At 55.3% G+C, this 13,738-nt stretch overlaps 1 pseudogene; it reads left to right on the plus strand.

The window, feature by feature from the left end:
- Nucleotides 1-6,745: 6,745 nt before the first annotated feature.
- On the plus strand, nt 6,746-6,836 carry LOC144604309 (U2 spliceosomal RNA; annotated as a pseudogene).
- Nucleotides 6,837-13,738: the final 6,902 nt, after the last annotated feature.

Raw genomic sequence — 13,738 nt, forward strand, 5'->3', positions numbered from 1 at the left:
CGGAGTCAGGGGGTATGGGGAGAAGGCAGGAACGGGGTACTGATTGAGAATGATCAGCCATGATCACATTGAATGGTGGTGCTGGCTCGAAGGGCCAAATGGCCTCCTCCTGCACCTATTGTCTATTGTCTATTGTCTAGATTAAATCTACAACACTGTGGTTTTATTGTGTTTCTCCCCTCTCTAAATGAGGTGGTAGAATTTCACAATCCACATTGCTCCGAAATATTATGAGTAATGCAATTACGATTTACAACCTTTTCGTAATGGCACCCGAGAGATTGATATTTGCTTTAATAGACAATGAGAAGACTGAGATGTCTTTGTTTGTACCTTCCCATCTTGGATTTAACCCCTTTGTTACTGACCACTGACAAAGTTAATTTGCAATCGATAGTAAGGAAGGTGAATGCAATGCCAGCATTTATTTCGAGAGGGCTACAATACAAAAACAGGGATGTAATGCTGAGGCTCTATAAGGTGCTGGTCAGGCTGCGTTTGGAGTATCGTGAGCAGTTTTGGGCACCATATCTGTGCTGGCTCTGGAGAGGGTCCAGAGGAGGTTTGCGAGAATGATCCCAGGAATGAGTGGGTTAACGTGTGATGAGCGATTGATGCCACTAGGCCTGTACTCGCTGGAGTTTAGAAGGATAAGGGAGGACCTCATTGAAACTTACTGAATAGCGAAAGGCCTGGATAGAATGAACATGCAGAGGTTGTTTCCACTGGTGGGGGAGTCTAGGACCAGAGGCCACAGCCTCAGAATAAAAGGAAGTACCTTTCGAAAGGAGATGCGGAAGAATTTATTAAGTCAGAGTGTGGTGAATCTGTGGAATTCATTGGCACGGAAGTCTGTGGTTATGTCAATGGATATTTTTATGTCAGAGATAGACAGATTCTTGATTGATACGAGTGTCAAGGGTTACGGGAAGGCAGGAGAATGGGGTTGAGTGGGAAAGACAGACCAGCCATGATTGAATGATGGCCAAGTGGCCTAATTCTGCTCCTAGAACTTATGAACTAAGGAACTGCCTCCTTCAGACAGTCCCTCGCTCCGTAGACTGGAGCTGAGACAGCCATTGTTGAAACAGTCTACCCACACATCTCACCTGCTCATCAATCCTATTGTTTCTCGTTATCTATATACTAAAACTCCCCTTTGTTTGTTTGTTCCTGAACTACAGCCAAAACGGTGCACAATAGCGCAACAATTTTAGGCCCACCTTACTCACCGTCGTCCCTTTGGTGCTAATGGAAGAAGTTTCATTAAAATCAGTGTTTTCAATGAAATCAGTGTCGGCGGAGTTAGGCCCGATGAGCGCCCGGATCTGGAGGTCCCTCATTTCAATCATTTCATTGAAATCAGTATTTTAAAAGTTATTCACATTTTAAAGTTTAAAACTATCTCCTAGGGAGGGAGGTGGGGGAGGGAGGGAGGGGGAGGAGGGAGGATTGGGGGGGGTTGAGGGGGATGGAGTAGGGGTGGAGGGGAAGGGGTGGAGGGGAAGGGGGAGAGGGGAGGGGGAGGGAGGGGGAGAGGGGAGGAGGGGGAGGGGGGAATGGAGGGGGGAGAGGAGAGGAGGGGGGAGTGTGAGGGGGAGAGGAGAGGGGGGAGGAGGGGTGAGGGGAGGCAGGGGGGGGGGGGCTGGGGCTGGGGGGTAGAGGGTGCTGCACCAATGCAGGAGAGGTTTGGGCCCAACGGGTCCACTTGGTCTAATATTGCATTAATAATCCTCACTTGGTTAAATCATGGCTTTGCTCATGAGTATAAAAGTCGGGACGTTATGCTACTGTTGTACGAGGCGTGGACCGTGTTCAGCTTTGGTCACCTTACCAAAGGAAGCAATGTCATGCAGTTGGAAAGGGTGCAGAAATGATTTAGGAGGATGTAGTCAGCACTTGAGAGCATGAGCTACAGGGAGAGGTTGAGTAGGCCGGGACTCTACTCCCTGAAGTGCAGGAGGGTGAGGGGCGATCTGTTAGAGGTGTTTAAAATCATGTAGGGAATAGATCGGGTGAACGCACAGAGTATTTTTCCCTGGGTTGGGGAATCAAAGCAAGAGGACATGTTGATAAAGCATTGATTGGTACTCCAAAGACGTACAGGTTTGTAGGTTAATTGGCTTGGTTATCGATGTAAAATTGTCCCTGGGGTGTGTAGGATAGCGTTGGTGTGTGGGGATCGCTGGTCGGCGCGGGCTCGGTGGGCCGGTGGGCCTGCTTCCGCGCTGCATGTCTAAACTAAACTGAACGAGGCTATTCCCCGACAGTAGCTGCGAGCTGAAGCCTCGGCTGTTTCACCCGGCTGCCTGGTCGGCTCGAAGCTCACCCACAGGAGGCCTCGCACTCCCCTGGGGCTCTCTGTGTGGAGAGACTGAGCAGGTATTGTGCGTTAAAGGGTTGGGTGCCATTTCCTACAAACCCAACCTCTCATGACATCACCGAGCCTGGGATAGATTAAGAGCGTGGCATCGGGGATTAACCTTACAAACACTTCCTCGTTGCATCACGGAAGATTCCCCTTTTGTTTGCCCCCTGAAAATTATTTCATATCGGGAGGCACAAAGGTTCGAGTCGGGCGGCCGGGACCCTGAGGTAGAAGGTTCGGGACTCCAGACCGCTGAAGACAAAGGGGGACCCAGCGTGGGGGGGGGGGGGGGGGGGAGGGGGTGCCAGTATGTGTGGGGGGGGAGGACAATATGGGGGGGGCAAGAACTAAGGGGGGAATCTGGAGTGGTGGGGGCACCAAGAACTAAGGGGGGGGGGGGCTGGTGTGTGTATGGGGGGAATGGCAACGTGGGGAGGTGGGGTAAGAACTAAGGGGGGAATCTGGAGTGGGGGGGCATCAAGAACTAAGGGGGGGGCTGGTGTGTGTGTGGGGGGGAGGGCAATGTGGGGAGGGGGGTGTCAATAACTAAGGGGGGGACCTGGAGTGGGGGGGGGCATCAAGAACTAAGGGGGGAGGGGGGGCTGGTGTGTGTATGGGGGGGAGGGCAATGTGGGGGGGGTGCAAGAACTAAGGCGGGGATCTGGAGTGGGGGGCACCAAGAACTAAGGGGGGGGGCTGGTGTGTGTATGGGGGGGAGGGCAATGTGGGGAGGTGGGGTAAGAACTAAGGGGGGAATCTGGAGTGGGGGGGCATCAAGAACTAAGGGGGGGGCTTGTGTGTGTATGGGGGGGAGGGCAATGTGGGGAGGGGGGTGTCAATAACTAAGGGGGGGACCTGGAGTGGGGGGGGGGGCATCAAGAACTAAGGGGGGAGGGGGGGCTGGTGTGTGTATGGGGGGAGGGCAATGTGGGGGGGGTGCAAGAACTAAGGGGGGGATCTGGAGTGGGGGGCACCAAGAACTAAGGGGGGGGGGCTGGTGTGTGTATAAGGGGAGGGGCAATGTGGGGAGGGGGGGTAAGAACTAAGGGGGGATCTGGAGTGGGGGGGGCACCAATAACTAGGGGGGGGGGCTGGTGTGTGTATAGGGGGAGGGAAATGTGGGGGGGGGGGTGCAAGAACTAAGGGGGGGATCTGGAGTGGGGGGGCACCAAGAACTAAGGTGGGGGCTGGTGTGTGTATGGGGGGAGGGGCAATGTGGGGAGGGGTGCAAGAACTAAGGGGGGGACCTGGAGTGGGGGGGCACCAAGAACTAAGTGGGGGACTGGTGTGTGTATGGGGGGCATCAAGAACTAAGGGGGGTGGTCCTGGCATGGGGGGGGGCATCAAGAACTAAGGGGGGGGGGGAGGTGGGGGGGGAACCATTGGGCGCCCTCTACGTGCCGGTTCTTTGTACGCTTGGGTTTGGAAAACTGAGCATCTCACTGTAACTTGTCACATGTGACAATAGACGTATCTCCATCTCAAAAAATGCTTTTCACGGGGCTTCATTGGATGCCAACTGCACTTAATACATGTTTCATTGCTTCAGAACTGCCCCCAAGCAGTCCCAGTGTGGTCTTCAGGAGATAAGAGTTGGTAATTGCAATTAACCTATGAGCCAAGTAGGTCAACATACAAGGAATTTGATTTGCCAACAGCTGTACAAATGAGCAACAAGATACATAACTGCTTAAAAATGAAACATAGGCTTGAACAGCCACTCCAGCGGCATGTGAGGATCCCCAGGGCACACAGCATAAGTGGAGGCCCATGGCCATCAGTTCAATGTCCGGGCCGTGCACACTCTCCTTCACCGTGATGTGAGCTGGAGTAAATCAGCGGGACAGGCAGCATCTCTGGAGAGAAGGACTAGGTGACGTTTCGGGTCGAGGCCCTTCTTCCAGTCTGAAGGGTCTCGACCCGAAACGTCACCCATTCCTTCTCTCCAGAGGTGGAATGGGTGACATTTCGGGTCAAGACCCTTCAGACTGGAAGAAAGTTACTCCAGCATTTTGTGTCTGTCTTCGGGTTAAACCATGGACATCTGCGGTTGCTTCCTGCACATCTGGTCACCACTCAACAGGAAGGATGTGTTTGCATTGGAGAGAGGGGAGAGGTGATTCACCTGGATGCTGCCTGGATTGGGGGGGACAATAGACAATAGACAATAGGTGCAGGAGTAGGCCATTCGGCCCTTCGAGCCAGCACCGCCATTCAATGTGATCGTGGCTGATCACTCTCAATCAGTACCCCGTTCCTGCCACTTCACTGATGAGGAGAGATTGGATCGACTGGGCTTGTGTACCCTGGAGCGCAGGAGGCTGAGGGCTGACCCCAATTACAGGAGACAATGATCGCCCAGAGTCTTTCAATCAATCCACAAACCTACACATCTTTGGAGCGTGGGAGGAAACCGGAGCACCCGGAGGAAACCCTCGCGGTCACTGGGAGAACGTACAAACTCCATGCAGACAGCACCCGTGGTCAGGATGGAACACGGGTCTCTGGCGCTGTGAGGCAGCAACTCTGCCGCTGCGCCACCGTGCCGCCACAAAGAAGGAAAACCACTATCAAAGAAGGAGAAAGGTAAATACAACAAGGAAATGGCAAAGCTTTCTACAATCAAGGAATAGATCGGGTCGATGCACAGAGTCTCTTGCCCAGAGTAGGGGAATCATGACCAGAGGACATAGGTATAAGCTGAAGGGGAAAAGATTTAATAGAAATCTGAGGGGTAACTTCTTCACACAAAGGGTGGTGGGTGTATGGATCAAGCTGCCAGAGGAGGTAGTTGAGGCTGGGACTATCCCAACGTTCAAGAAACAGTTAGACAGGTACATGGATAGGACAGGTTTGGAGGGATATGGACCAAGCGCAGGCAGGTGGGACTATCCGCCCCGGATAGGACTTATCATCAGCGGAGCCGGCCGTCTTCGGAGGCTGCGGGAGCGGCTGCGACGCGACGCGCCTTGGGCTTGGCCCGCTGTGGACCATCCGGTGCGGCCTGCAACCACAACAACCTGACTGCGGGCGAGGACAGCAGGAGAAGGGAAAGACATTGTGGCCTTCCATCACAGTGAGGAGAGAGAGGACTGGAGGAGACTCACTGTGATGGATGTTTCTTTGATGGATGTTTCTTTTTTTGTGTGTTTTTGGGGTTGGGTGGTTTGAGTGCCTGTTTGATGCTTTTATTGTTGGACTGTGTTTTTGGGGGTTTTGGGGTGTGTGATTTGAATGCCTATTTAATGCTTCTATTGTTGGACTGTGTTTTGGGGGGTTTTTGGGGTTGGGTAATTTGGGTGCCTGTTTAGTGCTTTTATTGTTGGACTGTGGGTGATTGAATTAACATTTTGTTCAAGATGGCCGCGCCGTTGTGTTTGGCTGCCTGCCACTGTATGTTTCTTTTTTTCCTAGTCAGATGTGCAGCACTTTGGTCAACGTGGGTTGTTTTTAAATGTGCTATACAAATAAATTGACTTGACTTGACTTGACTAGTGTAGCTGGGACATTGTTGGCCGGCGTGGGCAAGTTGGGCCGAAGGGCCTGTTTCCACAATGTATCACTCTTTGACTCTATGGTCCCTCCCACAAATTAATTAAAATTGTGTAAGGAAATTAGACAAAGAATCAAAAGACAGTCCTTTACAAAGCACAACATTCCTGCTGCGAGGGGAAGGCTGAACCACATTGTAAACACATGACGTTTGGCATACCAAGTGCATCGGAATTCAAAGTATGTTTGAGACTGCTGGAGATCATGCAGATGATTCAGATGATCCCAAAGTCCTACAGAACATAGAACGTGGACCAGTACAGCTCAGGAATAGGCCCTTCGGCCCACAATGTCTGTGCCGAACATGATGCCAAGACCAACACTTATCTCCCTGCGTATAATCCTTATGTTTTGTTCGGTGTGAAGATGCAGCGCGGAAACAAGCCCTTGATAGGTCAGGACCGCTCTCAGGTTGTGGTAGGATGGTTCAGTTGCCTGATAACAGCTGGCAAGAAACTGTCCCTGAATCTGGAGCTGTGCGTATTCACAATTCTGTACCGCTTTGCCTGGTGGGAGAGGGGAGAAGAGGGAATGACCAGGGTGAGACTCATCCTTGATTAAAGGCAAGTTGGACCGAAGGGCCTGTATCCCTGTTGACTCTATCTAAGAGGAAATGCAGCGGAAGGTAGATCTGGACAAGGTGTTGACCCCGGCTATACTTTTAAGCGGGTGGGTGGCTGTCCACACAGCCGCTTCTTGGCCTTTTGGCTCAGATCAAGTGAAGTTTGTACTTTGCACACATGCACGCATTGTTCCTCCCTGCTTCTCTAGTTACCTGGCAGGGGAGAATCAGTGGGAGGCACCCGGCTCTGCAGACTCGTAATAAATATTTCTCGGCCTTTTGGCTAAGATCAAGTGTAGTATCTGTTCTGGCACAATCTAATGTTCTTATAAGAACAGTACAAGAGCAGTATTTGCATTGGATCATCGACGAGGAGCGGAGGTCGGGAGCACGTGTCTGGTTTAGGGGTGGATCCATGCTGGTTGGGTAACCAACCTAACACCCTTATCCAGGTGGGATGGCAGCAGCAAGTGGAGCTGGAGGGCAGGGTATCCGGAATACCCTGCGAGTATCGGTGAAGGACCTCAAGGAGGGGAACCCTTTCTCAAGGGATCTCTTCATCAAGAAGGTGCTGCTGGAGGCCTGTGGATTCAAGGCCGGGGACATCTTCTGCCTCCAGGACTTCCCAGGTAACGGATACTTCGACGTTACCTTCCAGAACCCGGCGGGATGGCAGAAGTTGCTGCAGGACTTCCGTGAGAAGGGGAACGAAGCCCCGCTGTCGCTCCTGAAGGTGCAGCCGCTCTTCACCCTCCCCACCCAGAGGGAACGGATGATCACGGTGCACATGTTTAACCCACATGTGCCCGTCGTGGATGTCCTCACCTTCCTTGCGCGCTACGTCGAAGGGGCCGGGAACTGCGTGGACATAAAGGACTTGTTCGGGATCTGGACGAGCAAGAGGCAAGTGAAGGTGAAGCTGAGGGTGGACGGGAAGGGATTCATCATCCACCCTCCCTCGGTGTTCGCTATCGGAGGGAACCGGGGCTACACGACGTACGCGGGGCAGCCCAGGGTGTGCAGGAAATGCAACAAACCTGGGCACGTGGCGGCAGAATGCAGGACAGTCGTCTGCAGAAACTGCAAGTTAGAAGGCCACGAGACAAGGGATTGTAAAGAGAGTAAGAGCTGCAACCTGTGTGGGGAGGCAGGCCACCTTTACAGGGCCTGCCCTAAAAGAGCAAGCACGTACGCACAGGCGATAAGAGGGGCCGCTGCCAGCACCCCCAGGGTGGACGAGACGCCTCCTACCACGGCAAAAGCCCAAAAAGGAAAGGAGAGCAGGGGCGATGACAACGCGACCACCAGGAGCCCCCAACCGCAGGACAGAGCCCCCCAGGCCCCTGCCCACGAGGGTGAGTCGATGGAAGAGGGGGAACAGGAAGAGGAGGGATGGCAGTTGGTAAAATCGAGGAAAACATTGAAGGCTGTGCGCACGGAGAAAAAGGCGGAGGGGGCAAGCAAGTCCCAAAAAAGAGTCCTCTCCCAGGACGAGGCCAGCAGCCTCTCCGCGTCGGAGGATGAGACGACCAGGAAGAGCCGGCAACGGAGGCAGAGGCAGAGGAAGAAAACGGGGGAGGAGGAAGGTAAGAGAAAGAACGTGTCTGTTGCCCCCCAGCCCCAGGAGACTGGGAGCAGTGCCAATGGGCCCCAGCCCCAGGAGACCGTGAGCGGCACAACGGCCAATGGGCCCCTGCCCCAGGAGACTGGGAGCGGCACAATGGCCAATGGGCCCCAGCCCCAGGAGACCATGAACGGCACAACGGCCAATGGGCCCCAGCCCCAGGAGACCGTGAGCGGCACAACGGCCAATGGGCCCCAGCCCCAGGAGACTGGGAGCGGCACAATGGCCAATGGGCCCCAGCCCCAGGAGACCGTGAGCGGCACAACGGCCAATGGGCCCCAGCCCTGGGAGACCGTGAGCGGCACAACGGCCAATGGGCCCCAGCCCCAGGAGACCGTGAGCGGCACAACGGCCAATGGGCCCCAGCCCCAGGAGACCGTGAGCGGCACAACGGCCAATGGGCCCCAGCCCCAGGAGACCGTGAGCGGCACAACGGCCAATGGGCCCCAGCCCCAGGAGACCGTGAGCGGCACAACGGCCAATGGGCCCCAGCCCCAGGAGACCGTGAGCGGCACAACGGCCAATGGGCCCCTGCTCCGGGAGACTGTGAGCGGCACAACGGCCAATGGGCCCCAGCCCCAGGAGACTGTGAGCGGCACAACGGCCATTGGGCCCCTGCTCCGGGAGACCGTGAGCGGCACAACGGCCAATGGGCCCCAGCTCCGGGAGACCGGGAGCGGCACAACGGCCAATGGGCCCCAGCTCCGGGAGACCGGGAGCAGTGCAGTGGCAAATGGGCCCCAGCTCCGGGAGACCAGGAGCAGTGCAGTGGCCAATGGGCCCCAGCTCCAGGAAACTGGGAGCAGCGCAGTGGCCTCGCCAGAAAATACACCCTGTGCTGAGGAAGCCACCAACCTGTACCACTACCTGTGCGACAAAAATGTGCAGGAACTCAGCCAGATGATTGGCATGCGGGAGGATCGCCTGGGACACTAAAGGACAATGGAGCTGAAACTGGCATCCCTAAACGTGCGCAGTGTGAAGAGCACTGCGCGATGTGTAACCGCCTTGCAGTACCTGGCCAAGGTAAAGGCGGATGTGACTTTTTTACAGGAGTGCGGGCTGCCACACCTTCGCTGCTATCGGAGGTGGTCGCGATGGTGGCCCCACGGACTGTCGGTATGGTCGGGGGGCAATGATTGTCGTGCGTCCGGTCTGGGGATCTTGCTGCGGGGAGGGGGCTTCACCATCACTGAGGTAAGGGAGGTGGTGGGGGGGCGTCTCTTGGTGGTGGATGTAATGTACCGTGGTTCTCCGCTCCGGCTGATTAATGTGTATGCCTCACCCAGGTGGAGCGAGCGGGTGGCCGTCCTCCAGCAGCTCCCACCGCTGCTGGCCACGTCTAGACCGCTCGTTCTGGCCGGTGACTTCAACTGCATCATCGATGCAGCTGGACGATCCGGCAGTGCCAACCACAGACTGGACGGCACCTCCAAACTCCTGGTGGAAACAGTCAAAGATGCAAAGCTGCGCGACGCCTTCAGTGACCCTGCAGGCGGAGTCCAGCCACGGTTCACCTGGTCAGGACCGAACGGTTCAGCCCAGTCCCGGATAGACTTCCTCTTCACATCGATGCCGTCACGGTCAGACACACCGACCTCGCGCCGGTGTTCTTCTCTGACCACTGCCTCCTTCAGGCCACCTGTCACCTACAGGAGGACCGGAAGGCGGGCAGAGGGACGTGGAAGCTAAACGTGGAGCTGTTGACCCTGGAGAACGTTAAGGAGCTAAAGAGGGACTACGCATGTTGGAGAACTGTGAGGCCCCTCTTTGACTCCCAGACACTCTGGTGGGAGGCAACAAAGGAGAACATCAAGAAGTTCTTCATCTCCAAAGGTGTTCAGAGAGCAAGACAGGGTAAGAGGGAATTGTGTCAACTCCAGACAGATTTGCAGCAGCTACTCCTTCTGCAGAGGAGAGGGGTGGATGTGAGGGAGGAACTGAGAGAGTTGAAGGGCCGGCAAGCTCGGCTCTTTACCTCTGAATCCTCCAAGATCATCTTCCGGTCCAGGGTCCGCCATGTTGAGCAGGATGAGACGTGCTCACGTTACTTCTTCCATAAGGTTCACAGGGGGAGCTCTGTGATCAAAAGCCTTAGGGAGGAGGACGGCTCGGTAACATCCTCGCAGACAGACATGCTAAAGATCTGCAGATCCTTTTATAAGGATCTGTACGACATAAAGACCACAGTGTAGCGACCATAGAGAATGGTCCGGGTCGTCGAACCCTCAGATTGGCCAGCGAGGTCACGTGTGAACGCGACCATGGGGATTGATCCAGAGAGCGACATCGCTGATTGGCCAGCGTGGTCATGTGCGCTTTTGGCGCCCGAAATGTTCAGTTCGGCGAAGTCTTCGAAGAAGACAGTAAGTTTTTGATGGTTGTCCTTTACCTTGTTGTTTAACTCTGTATTCGAATATTGCGGCTGCAATAAACTTCTTCTACAACCAACAAGTTTTCGGACTCGCCATATTGGTGACCCCGACGTGATCTGAACGATCACCGACTATGCAGGGACACGACGCCTCGTTGTTGATTGCCGCACCTGGCACACCGGAGTTAAGCGCGGTAAGCGTTCACCTTCCGTTGTTTTGGACACATTCACCGCAATCTTGGTTTGTCTACACCGAAGCTCAATTTCATATAAAGAAGATATCGGACGACTCGACGATGTATTACTACCTCGTCAGCGCTCTATCACCGGAGACGACCACACGCGTGATGCGGTTCATCGTTAATCCGCCTGCGGAAAGCAAGTACGAGGCCATGAAGAAAGTGTTACTGCGAACCTTCGGGTTTAATAGGCATGATTGCGCTGCAAGACTTCTGCACCTACCGGACCTCGGAGATCGAGGGCCTTCCGTTCTCATGGCTGAAATGATGATGCTAGCCGGTGAGCATACGGATTGCCTTATGTTCGAACAGGCATTCCGAGAGAAGCTTCCTGAGGATGTCCGACTGCTGCTCACGGATTGTTCTTTTAAGGACCCCGAAACATATGCAGCGAAAGCGGACGTGCTCATAGCGGCTAAAAACAAGGCAAGCGGTTCGATCAACAAGGTCTCGACATCAGTGACCACGCCACAGCGACATCAAGATGGCGCCGCGTCTCCCGCCAGTTCTCCGAAAGCCCGCCAAAAAGATCCGCACAAGCGCGGCTGGTGCTATTATCACCTACGATGGGGTAGCGAATCCCGCAACTGCCGCTCACCTTGTACCTTCGCGGGAAATGCCTCGGCCGATCGTACATAGGGGCAGTTACGATTGGCCAGAACCGACGCCTCTACGTCCACGATCGATTCACGGACACAGAATTTTTGGTGGACACGGGAGCCATCGTCAGTATAGTGCCGCCGACCGACCTCGAAACCAGAACGGGTAAGACAGGTCCCACCCTCATCGCGGTTAATGGCAGCCCCATTCGCACTTTCGGTATACGGAAGATGTCCCTTGTGTTAGGCCTCCGCACGTACGAATGGCCATTCATCATAGCAGACGTCAGACAAGCGATCCTGGGCGCAGATTTTCTCTGGGCTTTTTCACTGGTCCCTGATGTCCGCGGTAACGACCTCCGACCCTCCGCCGGAGAGGAGCCCGTCGCTCCGACAATCGCCTCCCCGCCCAGCCCTACTGTCCAGGCCGTCGTCGCGGCCCCTGACTCGTATGCTGAGATCCTGGCGGAGTTTCCAGAGCTGCTCATCCAACGTTTTGACACGCCTTCGGCCAAGCACGGCGTGGTCCATCACATCCGCACCGAGGGCCCTCCCGTTTTCGCTCGGGCCAGGAGACTACCGCCAGACAAACGTGGTGGCACGGGCGGAATTTAGGAAGATGGAGGAAATGGGAATTGTCCGTCAGTCCGTCAGCCCGTGGGCCTCGCCGTTGCATATGGTCTCCAAGGCATCTGGGGGGTGGAGACCATGTGGCGATTATCGGCGTCTCAATGCTGTCACCACGGCTGATCGCTACCCCATACCGCACCTACAGGACTTTTCGTCTGGGCTGGAAGGAGCGGTGGTGTTCTCCAAAATCGATTTGGTGCGAGGATACCACCAGATTCCGTTGCGTCCGGAGGACATACAGAAAACTGCAACGATTACTCCGTTCGGGTTGTTTGAATGGTTGCGTATGCCTTTCGGTTTAAAGAACGCGGCACAGGCTTTCCAACGACTGATGGACCGTGTGGGTCGGGGTTTACCCTTTTTGTTTATTTATTTAGACGACATCCTGGTCGCCAGCCCCTCAGTGCAGGAACACCAGGTCCACTTGCGGACTGTGTTCCAGCGGCTCCAAGACCACGGGCTCATTATCCAACCCTCCAAGTGTCAATTCGGCCTCCCTTCTCTTGATTTTCTAGGGCACAGAATTACCCCTGCCGGCGCCTCCCCTCTCCCCGAGAAGGTGGAGGCTATCCGGGCATTTCCCAGGCCCACCACAGTAAAAGGACTACAGGAGTTCGTAGGCATGGTTAATTTCTACCATAGGTTCGTCCCGGCAGCTGCGCGAGTCATGCGCCCACTTTTCCAATGCCTTGCAGGGAATCCGGTAGAGTTGATATGGTCCCCGGCCGCAGAGTCGGCTTTTACAGCAGCTAAGGCAGCATTAGCAGACGCCACCATGTTGGTCCACCCGAGCCCCTCCGCCCCCACGGCCCTGACGGTTGACGCCTCTGACGTGGCGGTGGGCGGGGTTCTGGATCAGCAGGTCGGTGGCCGTTGGCAGCCCTTGGCGTTTTTCAGCCGGCAACTAAATTCGGCTGAGCTGAAATATAGCGCATTTGACCGAGAGCTTCTGGCCCTCTATTTAGCTGTTCGTCATTTCAGGTATTTCCTTGAGGGCCGCCCATTTGTGGCCTTTACGGACCACAAACCATTAACATTTGCATTTTTCAAATTGTCTGACCCATGGTCGGCCCGCCAGCAGCGGCACCTGACTGCTATCTCCGAATTTACCACCGATGTCCGTCATGTCGCGGGTAAGCTTAATGCCGTTGCTGACGCCCTGTCTAGACCTGCTTTTTCCCCTATTTCGGCGGTGGACTGCGAAGTGGATCCCCAAGAGCTTGCGGAGGCACAGCTTCTAGCGGATACCGCTTCGGCATACCAGTCCACCACTTCGGGATTGAAGTTGGCTCAGGTAGCCTGCGGGTCGGAAGGCACGAAAGTCTGGTGCGATGTTTCTCTTCCCCGTCCCAGGCCGGTAGTACCGCCCTCCCTTCAGCGCCGGGTTTTTGATGCCATTCATGGGCTGGCGCACCCGTCCATCTGCTCCACCTCTGCTTTGGTAGCAGCTCGGTTTGTCTGGCATGGCCTACGGAAACAGGTAGCGGGTTGGGCGCGTTCCTGCGTTCCCTGTCAGACCGCTAAAGTCCAGCGCCATGTCCAGCCCCCCGTACAGGAGTTCGAGGTCCCAGCAGTTCGTTTTTTCCACATCCACGTGGATTTAGTCGGGCCTTTGCCTTCCTCCCGGGGCTACACCCACCTCCTCACGGTGGTGGATCGGTTCACCCGGTGGCCAGAGGCTTTCCCATTGTCTGATATTTCGTCAGCGTCTTGTGCCAGGACTTTGGCCCTCCATTGGGTAGCTCGTTTCGGGGTCCCGGCAGTTATTACCACTGACAGGGGGCCGCAGT

Source organism: Rhinoraja longicauda, chromosome 21, assembly GCF_053455715.1.
Source record: "Rhinoraja longicauda isolate Sanriku21f chromosome 21, sRhiLon1.1, whole genome shotgun sequence".
Taxonomy (NCBI): Eukaryota; Metazoa; Chordata; class Chondrichthyes; order Rajiformes; family Arhynchobatidae; genus Rhinoraja; species Rhinoraja longicauda.